The sequence below is a fragment of the Carassius gibelio genome, chromosome A5 (assembly GCF_023724105.1).
Source record: "Carassius gibelio isolate Cgi1373 ecotype wild population from Czech Republic chromosome A5, carGib1.2-hapl.c, whole genome shotgun sequence".
Lineage (NCBI taxonomy): Eukaryota > Metazoa > Chordata > Actinopteri > Cypriniformes > Cyprinidae > Carassius > Carassius gibelio.
Window position 1 is genome coordinate 8,482,784 of NC_068375.1, and position 12,861 is coordinate 8,495,644.

Sequence of the window (12,861 nt, forward strand, 5' to 3'; positions counted from 1 at the left end):
GGGAGAACTCAGAGTAGCGCATTCATAGGCGACCCTTCTAGGAAAAGTTGAGTGCTGCTAAACTACCATGAGAATCACCCAAATAGCCCCTCATATTGAAGGAAGTGATCGGGAGAGGCCAGCTCAAATTTTAAAAACCTCTGGTGAGGGGAGCATCACCTGAGGCAGCATATACAAGAAGACTTCTGTAACTGCCACCTCCACTTTCCGCTGGATGCGACAGCACAACTAAGCACAACTAAGGACATCCATGAAATTCCCTGCAGTGCTGTGCCTGGCCTGATGATCAAGGAGGCTCCTGCAGAAACCTGTGATCTCACCCGCCTAATAACAGAACATGAAGCCAGATGGCTGGTGCTGGCGAGTGTTTAGTAAACACTGTAACTGAGCACTGCAAAGAAAACTCACAGAGTTTATTAGTAGACAAATAACCACCATCGATTTAATATACATAAGTATATACAGAAAGGGTTACATACTCACCCACCCTCCTACGCCTCCTTTTAGTCCAGACCATCAGTAAGGTGGTTGCTATGAACATAGAACCAGCCAAAAACATATAGGTCCATCATATGAGACTGTTATGCGAGAGGTTTCCACCTAACCTCGATCAGGTGGAGAGATGGTGGTTACAGGGGAATTAGGAAGGGGAGGATAAAAGCAGAAGTTAAAAATAAGGGAACGATTAGATACCTTGATATCACTCTGATTCAGATGAGAATGCTGCCTCATCTGGATCACATCCCTTAGGTTCTGCTTATCTCCTTGTGACCCACGATTCCTCTTACCCTTGCCCGCAGGTGGGGGAGGAGTGTGAGTCGTGACACTAGCCTTCTGTGCCCATCTTTGATCCTCAGATCGAGACAGGCCAAGACCCCTAAGGTGTTCGGGCTCAGACCTGGATCTTCATGAAATTTGAAAGCAGCAGAGCGCGCCTTTGTCTACCAGAACTTCTCAATCACCATCTCAATGGATATACTGAAAAGTTCAGAAGGCAAAACCTGAGCATCGAGAAGAAAGCCTTTTCTTGTTTCCCTGATGTCTGCCAGGTTAATTCACAGATTTCTCTCCGTTACCACCATGGGCGCCAGAGTCCTGCCCATGGCGGAGGCGGCCTGCTTGGTATCATGGAGAGAGACCTGCGGACCTCGACTACCTGATCAGGAGAAAGGCCCTTGCCTCTATCCAGGTCTCTTAGCAGATCAGCCTGATATCCTTGAAGCACCACCATTGTGTGTAATAAAGCCACAGCCTAACCTGCTGCTGTGTATGCTTTGTCATTTAAGCCAGATGTATTTATTGAAGAGGCTTAGATTGCAAGGAGGGAGATTGAGAGAAGATGTCTCCCCGCAGAAAGAAAGCTCTTTCTACAGTGAAAGTGAAAGTGAAAGTGAAGTGACATTCAGCCAAGTATGGTGACCCATACTCAGAATTTGTGCTCTGCATTTAACCCATCCGAAATGCACACACACAGAGCAGTGAACACACACACACACTGTGAGCACACACCCGGAGCAGTGGGCAGCCATTTTTATGCTGCGGCGCCCGGGGAGCAGTTGGGGGTTCGATGCCTTGCTCAAGGGCACCTAAGTCGTGGTATTGAAGGTGGAGAGAGAACTGTACATGCACCCCCCCCACCCACAATTCCGTCCGGCCCGAGACTAGAACCCACAACCCTTCCATTGGGAGTCCAACCCTCTAACCATTAGGCCACGACTTCCCCAGGGGGCATCCTCTCACAGCCGTTTTCGCACATCGCCTCGATTTCGGCACAACTCTTATGGATGCGGGAAGAAAATGGCCTCTTTCATTTCTTTACGATCATGCAGAAATGGAAGGCTCATCTGAGCTGGACGGCTATGTCAGAAAGATAATGCTCATCAAGGCGGCCTCACGGCGTCACCTTGTTAGCTCACTTTCATGGCAATTCCAACTTTGCCGTGCTGCAACCCATAACCTCCAACAGCTCTACATATTGAGGGCAGGAGAATTGAGAAGGCTCAGCCTCAGCTCCTTCATCATCCTCAAATATCTCCTGCTTTTCCTGGGTAAAAACCCAGCAGAGCACTAACCTCAGTATCAGAAAATGTTAAAGATATAACATCATCCTCCTGAGGTTCTCTTTCGTCTGCCGCCAATACAAGTGCAAAAGGGAAAGTCCCTCTTTAAACCATACAGACTGATCCACCTGAATGTGTCAGAAGCAACAGGTCCTGAACTGCGGGAAGCTGATGGCTGCCTTTTTTTCCTCAGAAAGAGAGACAAATGAGAATGGAGCTTTTTCATTGAAAAAACTTTCACAGTGCATGGAGATTCCTCAAAGACATCGCGTGCGTGCTCTTCACCTAAAACAAATGACGCAAAGATCACGTGTGTCATCGGGTGTCATATAATGCTGACACGGATGCACACATTGTCTAAACGCTTGCTAGTAGATGCCATGATAGACAGAGAAAGATCGTTCTTACGAGTTCTTTCAGATGCGTGTGTCAAATTGGACAGTCAGTGAAGATGAAGAAGAGGATGACGTGTTCTCCCGGTGCCTGTTTATAGTTGCGCCGGTAGTGACGTCAGAGGCTGTCGCCGGCCAACAAGTTGGTGTTTTTTCAATGTTTGCTTCAGACACGGGTCACGACGAGGTGTTCCCCATGTCAAAAAATCTCAAGGGTCCCAAAATCACCTCAAACCTCACAGGGTTATGAAAGCTTCAGGACCAGACTGTTTTTCACCTGCCTGTCTAAAGGTCTGCACTGATCAACTGGCCCCCATCTTCACACATATCTTCAACAGATCACTGAAGCTATGTGAAGTTACCTGCTGCTTTAAATGCTGCACCATCATTCTGGTCCCCAAAAAACACCAAATCAATGGACTAAATGGTTACAGACCTGTTGCTCTCACGTCTGTGGCCATTAAGTCATTTGAAAGACTGGTCCTGGCCTGGCCTACCTGAAGGACATCACCTAACCATTGCTGGATCCTCTTAATTATGCAAGGTTGCATCCGATAATAGATCTGCATCTGCTGAACTGCACTCAATAATGCCTTCAGTTCAAGATGCTCACTTTCTCACCTGAATCAGGGAGCAGACACCCTGTCTCTCAATCGAGGCTGTTGAGTCCCACTTGTCTCTTGTTTCCTCCATATCACCCTGAAGCTGAGGCCAGTACAGTGCACTAAGGTGCCTTCATGGGACCTGGATGTGGTTCTGGAGGGCTTGTGCATTGCCCCTTTCAAACCCATTGAGGCGGTTCCAGACAAGTTCCTCACTCTGAAGATAGTGGTCCTCCTTGCTATTTCCTCCCTCAAAAGGATAGGGGATCTTCAGGCATTTTCAGTTTTGTGCCTGGATTTTGCCCTGGGCATGGATAGGGTGCTCCTTTACCCGAGGCCTGTGTAGGTACACTTGTTCAATTGTTTGGTAGCACAAATTGCTAATCAGCCAATCACATGGCAGCAACTGTTGCCTGGTCTGATGAGTCTCAATGCTGCAACATTCATATGGTAGGGTCAGAATTTGGCATAAAGAACATGTCATGGATCCATCCTACCTTGTCTCAATGATTTAGGCTGGTGGTGGTGGTGTAATGGTGAGGAACCATTGGACTGTAATGAAAATTGGACCCATATCTTTACCCATTTATAAAACACCATAGCAACTTTTTTTTTCAGTTTTTTTCAGTGCTGTAAGAAGTATAGTTGTTGGTGTTGCTTTTCTCTTGTGCTGTGTGCTTGTGTCTTCAATTTGAGAGAGAAAAAAATCGAGCTCAACCTCCCTAAATAAAGTTGTGGTACCATGTTAAAGTGTTTTTATGCGTTTCCATGGTACACCAAGGTACTTGCAATAGTATTATGGTACAGTTCACAAAACATGTTTAGTTTATTGTTGTCAAAACTGACATTTGATATAAAAGACAGGGCAAGCTTTTTAAAATTACATTTAAATCTTTTCCTCATAAAAAAACTATCACAAGACTTCAAAAGACTAAGAATAAAAACTACATTTAAAAGGATTGTTCACTCTAAAATGAAAATCACTATTTAACCACTTACATGTGGTGCTAGTTTCATAATTGTATTATTATTATAATTATTATGTTATCATGTATTATCATGTTGTGATTTCCATTACAGTAGCATTGCTGTATGTGATGCAGTGCCGTATAAGGACCCGAAGATCACAGGCATCCAGTATGTTTTTTCCAGCCTTCACCCTTACGCACAGAGATTGTTCCAGATTCTCTGAATCTTTGGATGATATTATGCACTGTAGATGATGATAACTTCAAACTCTTTGCAATTTTTCTCTGAGAAACTCCTCCTGCTTCACTATTTTTCACCACAGCATTGGGGGAATTGGTGATCCTCTGCCCATCTTGACTTCTGAGAAACACTGCCACTCTGTGAGGCTCTTTTTATACCCAATCATGTTGCAAATTGACCTAATAAGTTGAAAATTGGTCCTCCAGCTGTTCCTTATATGTACATTTATCTTTTCCGGCCTTTTATTGCTTCCTGTCCCAACTTTTTTGGAATGTGTAGCTCTCATGAAAGCCAAAATGAGCCAAAAAAATTTCATGACATTTAAAAATTTCTCACTTTCAAAATTTGATATGTTATCTATATTATATTGTGAATACAATATAAGTTTATGAGAAAAAAACACAGGTCCCAGGCACTCAAAAAGAATTCAGGTGGAGAAGGTAAACGTTAAGAAGCCTTTATTGTGGTATGGCCAATATCAAAATTAAAATGTCGACATGTTTCGACCGCATTGGTCTTCCTCAGGGCAAAGTGATAATCACATTTAGTATGCTCACACATATAAATGCTACAAACCACTCCCATCATCAATAAGCAATTAGTGGACTAATTAAGTTCAGAATCAACATACGGGTAATCAGGTGTATGAGATCAGGAAACTAAAAAGTAAAAGACAAAAAAGGACAATGCAAAAAGAACAAAAAAAAAAAAAAAACAAATACATACATCTAATAATATTAAAGTAACACAAAACAAAGCAATGATAAATGTATTAAATACAAATTGAATGTATACCCCAGACTATAGCATAAAAAGCATTTGAACTCTATATCCTCATTCAACCCTGGGTAATTAAGTGCATCCAAACAATGGATCCAAAATGACTCACGTTGGCTCAGTTTGCGAATCCTATCACCACCTTTTTTTAAAGGTCTAACATGTTCTAAAACCTCAATTTTTAGTAGAGAATCATTTTTGTTATGTTTATGTAAAAAATGTGTGGCCATATGGTAGTCTGGATTATTGGTACGAATAGCATACTTATGTTCAGCTAATCGATCACGCAAACGTCTCTTGGTTCTGCCTACATAAAATACATTCTGACATGGGTAAGCTAAACGATATATAATGAAGGTGGTGTTACAGTTAATAAAATCTCTGATTTTGTATATTTTATTGGATTTAAAATCCACAAAGTTTTTTGATGGGATAATGTTACTGCAATGAGGACAATTCATACATCGATATAAACCAATGGGTCTCTTGAGCCAATTTTCCTTTTTCTCAGGAGGAAGATAACTATGAACCAATTTATCACGAAGTGTCGGAGCTCTACGATAGGACACCAAAGGAGGTTGCGGAAAAATGTGTTGAAGTACAGGATCAGACTTGATAATGGGCCAGTTATCTAAAATAATACGTTTGATATGTCTAGCCTCCATACTATATTGTGTGACAAAAAAAGGGCGAGATTGAGTGTCTGTTTTGTGTACCTTCTTAGTAAGGGTGTCGTCACGTTTTAATAATTGGGCTCTAGAACGTGCACGAGCAACAGTGTCTAATTTGTAAGCTCTTTTTATGAACCGTTCTGACATATTGTCCGCCTGTCTCTCAAAATCAGCATTATCATCACAAATACGGCGTAAACGTTGGAATTGGCCAAATGGTATGTTCTCAATAAGATGTGGAGGATGAAACGAATCGGCTCTAAGAATGGTATTTTTAGAGGTCTTTTTCCTAAAGATCGTGGTGTGTAACATACCATCTACATCAAATGAGATGGTCAAATCGAAGAAGTCAATTTTGTGTTTAGAATATTCAATAGATAATTTGATATTACTATTAATAGAGTCTCAGTTCCATTGAAAATAAAGAGTAAATAATCTATATAACGACCATACCAGGTAATATAATGATGAAAAGGATTAATCGGATTGAGTACATGTAATTTCTCCCATAATCCCAAATAAAGACAAGCATAATTTGGTGAAAAACAGCAACCCATGGGTACTCTGTACAATTTATCAGTAAATGTAAACATTGTTGTGAACAATGAATTCAGTTAGTTGTACAATAAAAGGAGATGGAGGTTTTGTATCAGTTCTCTCAGATATGAAGTGTCTTAAAGCATGCAGACCCTCCTCATGATCAATATTGGTATATAGCAATTCCACATCCATAGTAATTAAATATTGAGAACCCACATTACCCAACTTAGAAAGTCTGTTTAGGACATCAACAGTATCTTCAATAAAAGAGGGGAGAGTCTTAACAAAGGGTTTGATGAAAAAATCAACAAATTTAGACGCTGGTTCAGTAAGTGTACCATTGCCCGAAATAATGGGTCGCCCAGGAGGATTATCAAAAGGAGGTTTATGTACTTTAGGTAATAAATAAAATGTAGCCAAAGCAGGGTATTCAACAGTCATATATCTCATTTTACTTTCAGTATTCCAATTAGAGTCATTGGCATGAGTTAAAATTTTATGAAAATTTTATGAGTACATGAATTACTCCGGGAAATTGGTTTGTTTGAACTTAGAGGGAGTGTCAGCCACATTAAAAAAGTTAACAGCTTAATTCATTTGTGGATTAATGCGCATTAGAGACGCGAACCGTTTAAAACGATTCAGTTCGATTTGGTGAACTGAATGAATCGTTCGCGAACCGGATATCCAGACTGCTTTGATTTGAACTATCTCTCACACAGACACGGAAGAGAAGACAATGCTGAATAAAGTCATTGTTTTTGCTATTTTTGGATCAAATTGTATTTTCGATGCTTCAAAAAATTCTAACTGACCCTCTGATGTCACATGGACTACTTTGATGATGTTTCTCTTACCTTTCTGGACATGGACAGTATACCGTACACACAGCTTCAATGGAGGGACTGAGAGCTCTCGGACTAAATCTAAAATATCTTAAACTGTGTTCCGAAGATAAAAGGAGGTCTTACATGTTTGGAACAGCATAAGGGTGAGTTATTAATGACATAATTTTCATTTTTGGGTGAACTAACCCTTTAATGCTGTTTCTCTTTTGGTAATCTGTGCAGGGTTGTCTTGCCCTGGCAACCAAAAACACACTCTTTTTGTGACATTTCGCGACGCTCTCGCTCTGATCAGTGAAGTCTGTCGTGCTCTCAGTGCTCTGCTATACGGGAGCGCGCGCTCTTCCGGCAGAAGTGCCTTTAGGACCCATATAAGGAAATTCCGCTAAATCTAACGTCACACAGAGCCATACTCTAAAAAAACTTTCAGAAAATTTTGAAAAACCGGAAGGAGTATTTTTGAAAACAGAAATACTCCTTCAAACGTACAACTTAATTTTTGAAACTTTGTCCATGTTTAGCATGGGAATCCAACTCTTTAACAGTGTAAAAAAACTCAGTATGCATGAAATAGCATTTCACCCCCCCTTTAAGAGCATTGAATTCTGTAATAGACAGATTGGATTTCTGTATTGGTTTAGATCTGGTATCAAAAAATGTTTGCACATCAAAATCAACTTTTTTACAAAAGGCAATTAGAGAAGGATTAGATCCCATAGGTGTAAAGAGGGATTTAGGTCTAAATAAAGACTGAGTGTCCGTACTAGCAATATTGTCAGCAGCCATCGACTGCTCAGGTGTAGAATCACAAGAAATCACAGGATAAAATCCTGTAGTCTCATTGTCAAAGTTACGTCCTGACTTGTGATAGAACAACTTTAAATGTAAATTACGATAGAATCGGAACAAGTCCACTCTAGTATTGAATAAGCTAGCGATATGGGTAGGTGAAAAAGACAAACCCTTGGACAATACAGTCCGTTGTGCATGAGATAAAGGCTTGTCAGAAAGGTTGATCACCGAGGATATCTCTTCCTCGATATCGGTCGTAGTGATGGCGGTCAAAGTTGTTCCTCTCCCCCGGTGGCCGCGGCGCGTCTTCTTGAACCTCGAAGGGAAGACTGAAGACAAGGCCACTCGTCCTCCAAAAAATGGTCAGGTTCAGAACCCTGATATCGGGACTCATCTTCACTAGATATAAGGTTGAAGGGCACCTTATGTGGGCGCCTTCCTAAGAAAAAAGAAAATTGGCTCAATAGACCCATTGGTTTATATCGATGTATGAAATGTCCTCATTGCAGTAACATTATCCCATCAAAAAACTTTGTGGATTTTAAATCCAATAAAATCAGAGATTTTATTAACTGTAACACCACCTTCATTATATATTGTTTATCTTGCCCATGTCAGTATGTATTTTATGTAGGCAGAACCAAGAGACGTTTGCGCAATCGATTAGCTGAACATAAGTATGCTATCCGTACCAATAATCCAGACTACCATATGGCCACACATTTTTTACATAAACATAACAAAAATGATTCTCTACAAAAAATTAAGGTTTTAGAACATGTTAGACCTTTAAATAGAGGTGGTGATAGGATTCGCAAACTGAGACAACGTGAGTCATTTTGGATCCATCGTTTGGATGCACTTAATTACCCAGGGTTGAACGAGGATATAGAGTTCAAATGCTTTTTATGATATAGTCTGGGGTATACATTCAATTTGTATTTAATACATTTATCATTGCTTTGTTTTGTGTTACTTTAATATTATTAGATGTATGTATTTGTATTTTTTGTTCTTTTTGCATTGTCCTTTTTTGTCTTTTACTTTTTAGTTTCCTGATCTCATACACCTGATTACCCGTATGTTGATTCTGAACTTAATTAGTCCACTAATTGCTTATTGATGATGGGAGTGGTTTGTAGTATTTATATGTGTGAGCATACTAAATGTGATTATCACTTTGCCCTGAGGAAGACCAATGCGGTCGAAACATGTTGGCATTTTATTTTTGATATATACTGGATGGGGATTGGTATATATACAAACTTTAACATTCTCTTGGACTGCTGTTTGAAGTCACTTTGTGTACGAGGACTCTATAGTTTCTGTTCAAACATATAAGGAGCCCAGCATCTTTAACTGTTCCACTTGTTTGAATTTTTCTGTTGGAAATATAAGTGAAACAGTAAGGCATCGGAGTTTTATAGTTCTCATGTTACTGATATCAGGAAATGTATTACCAAATCCTGGTCCTTTTAATGACACTTCCCTAACGTTTAAAGTTCCTGCTGATTTTAAATCTAGATCAGGACTAGGTTTTATTCATACGAACGTGAGAAGCCTACTTCCTAAGTTGGACTTGGTGCGTATCTGAGCAAAAAATACCAGTGCTGATGTTATAGTAATATCTGAAACATGGCTTAAAAAAAGAGTTTCAGATAATGCCATAGATATTGATGGTTCTACTGTTTATAGGACTGATAGACCAAAAAGGGGAGGGGGGGTAGCAATTTATGTTAAGGACAGTTTCAAAGTTAATGTGTTGCTCTCTGAGTCAGTAGTTAAAAAGTATGAATTGTTAGCTTTAAATCTTATCGTTTCCAAGACTTTTTATCTTCCTGTAGTTGGTTGCTACAGACCCCCATTAGCTAGTACTGATGCCATTTCCTCTCTGATGCACTAGGTGACTTCTCTGAACTACAAGGAGCTTGTTCTTCTGGGTGATTTTATTGTGAACTGGCTAAAGTCAGTATCTGATTGTTTCAAAGCAATTTGTGACTCTTTAAATCTCTTTCAGCTAGTTGAGACACCTACTATACCTAACTGGAAGGATTACAAAAAGTCCACATTAATTGATCTTATTTTTAGCAATTTGCCTCATAAGTACTCTATGGCCTCTGTATATGCTAATGATGTTAGTGATCACTGCGTCGTAGCCATTGTCAGAGATACCAAATTACCTAAGCATAAACCACGTATTATCACTAGACGATGTACACGACACTTTAATGAGCAAGCCCTTTCTTTTTGATGTAGCACGCTATGATTGGGACAGGATTTTTCTTATTCCCGATGTTGAGTCTACCTGGAAATTCTTTTACGATGGATTCTTATCAATCATCAACAGGCATGTACCTTTTAAAAAATTCCGTGTTAAAGGTAGGGATAATCCCTGGTTTTCTGAAGCCCTTTCTGTCCAAATTCGTAAGCGGGATGTTGCTTGGGCAAAAGCTAGACAATCCGATGTTGGCTACGATTGGATCTGTTTTAGGCAGCTCCGGAATAAATGCACGGTCGCTATTAGAAAAGCAAAGGCTGATTATTTTATTGAAAATACTACTAACTCAAATAATCCCAAGAAATTTTGGCAGAATATAAAACCGATATCCGGTAGTAAAAACAAGTCTAGCTTTCCTTCATGTATAAAAATGGATTCCATTAGCATATCAGATAAAGAACATATGCTCAATTGCTTTAATACGCATTTTGTTGCCTCTGGGTTTCTATTTGAATCACAAAATTTTACAGACTATGACTCTGATTTTATTAATGCAGAAAGTCATCTAGAAAAGGAAGAGTTGAGATTTAAACAAATTAAGAGCACTGACGTTTATAATGCACTCTGTTTGCTTGACATAAACAAATCCTCTGGTCCTGATTGTGTGGAGCCTGTGTATCTGAAACTAGCAGCAGATTATATTATATCTGCAACTTATATTTTTAATCTTTCTTTAAATACTGGTGTTATCCCAGAAATTTGGAAATCAGCATTTGTTGTTCCTTTATTAAAAGGGGGGGATCCCACTATAATGAATAATTACAGACCAATTTCAGAACTCTGCGTTTTATCAAAGGTATTAGAAAGCCTTATTAGTGAACAGTTGACATGCTATTTGAATGCAAACAGAGTGTTGTCTATTAATCAATCCGGGTTTCACAAAAAACACAGTACTACAACGGCTATTTTGAAAGTTTAAATGATATTTTAGGGTCAATGGATAATGGTGAATTTTGTGCCTCGCTTTTTCAAGATTCAAGATTCAAGATTTTTATTCGTCACATACAAAATTATATATAGCATATATAACCAGCCGTGAAATGTGAGTCAGGTCCGCTCCATGGACAGTGCAATTATTAAAGAAAACAACACAGATGAAAATATACATAAATAAAGCTATGTAAGAATGAAATAAAAGTAAACAATAAAAATATAAGAATAAAATATAAAAGATGTATATTGTAGAATTAAATATAGAACGCAAAATAATGTGCATGAGTGTAAACTGTAGTCTTAAATATTAAGATGTACAGGGATGTACAATGTGCATATATGCATTTTACTGTAGTCTTAAATATTAAGATACCCAGGAATGTACAAGAAGCAAATGTGCAAAACAGGGCGACACTGTCAGTGTGTCTATGTGAGGTAGTGAATATAGTAAAAAGATAAAGTGAACATTAAGTGGAGGCATGAGGATGTTAAAAAGCTGGTTTAGAGTTTAAGAGCCTGATGGCCTGGGGGAAGAAACTCCTCCTGAGTCTCTCAGTTTTTGCCATCAGACTACGGAAGCACTTACCAGATGGCAGCAAAGTGAAAATATGATTACTGGGGTGGGTGTAGTCTTTGATTTTTGCAGCTCTACTTCTGCAGCGTTTGAGGTAGATGTCCTGCAGAGAGGGGAGAGCAGACCCTGAAATGCGCTCAGCTAAGTGCACAACTCTCTGCAGGGCTTTGCAGTCTTGACTGGAGCTGTTCCCATACCACACTGAGATGCACTGAGTCAATACACTTTCTATAGCCCCAGAATAGAAAGTTTTCAGGATTGCTGGTGAGACCCTGAATTTCCTCAGCTGTCGCAGATGGTACAGTCTTTGCCTGGCTTTATTAACCTGTGTTTGAATGTGAGTAGTCCAAGTGAGGTCCTCCGAGATGTTTACACCAAGGTACTTGAAGCTGTTCACCCTCTCCACAGGGGTCCCGCTGATCATAAGAGGAGTATAGGGCTGCTGCGGTCTCTTCCTGAAGTCCACAATCAGTTCTTTAGTTTTGCTCACATTCAGAGAGAGACAGTTGTCCTGGCACCATGATGTCAATTTCTCATCCAAAATCTCATCCAAGTATGCGGTCTCATTATTGTTGTGAATGAGGCCCAGAACCACAGTATCATCAGCAAATTTGATAATGGATGTGGAGCTGTGCGAAGACACGCAGTCATGTGTGTAAAGAGAGTAGAGCAGGGGACTCAGGACACAGCCCTGCGGGGCTCCTACGTTCAGGGTGATGGTGCTGGAGGTGTACTGGCCTAGTTTCACCACTTGAGGTCTGCCGGTGAGGAAATCAAGGATCCAGTCGCAGAGTGAAGAATTCAGTCCGAGGTCTATGAGTTTGGAAGCTAGCTTTATGGGGACTATGGTATTAAAAGCTGAGCTATAGTCAATAAATAGCAGCCTTACATAGTTCCTGTTATTGCTGTCGATATGTGTGAGAGAAGAGTGCAGGATGTGCGAGATGTGAGAGATGGCATCATCATTTTTATTGATTTATCAAAGGCTTTCGATACAGTGGATCACGGAATATTGCTGCACAGATTGAAGGTTGTTGGTTTATCAAGTCACGTTATTCCTTGGTTTAAAAACTATTTGAGTAGAAGAACCCAGTGTGTTCAAGCCGAAGGTAAACAATCTGATTCATTAGAGATCTCCAAAGGTGTTCCCCAAGGATCGGTGCTGGGGCCCCTTTTATTCACCATTTA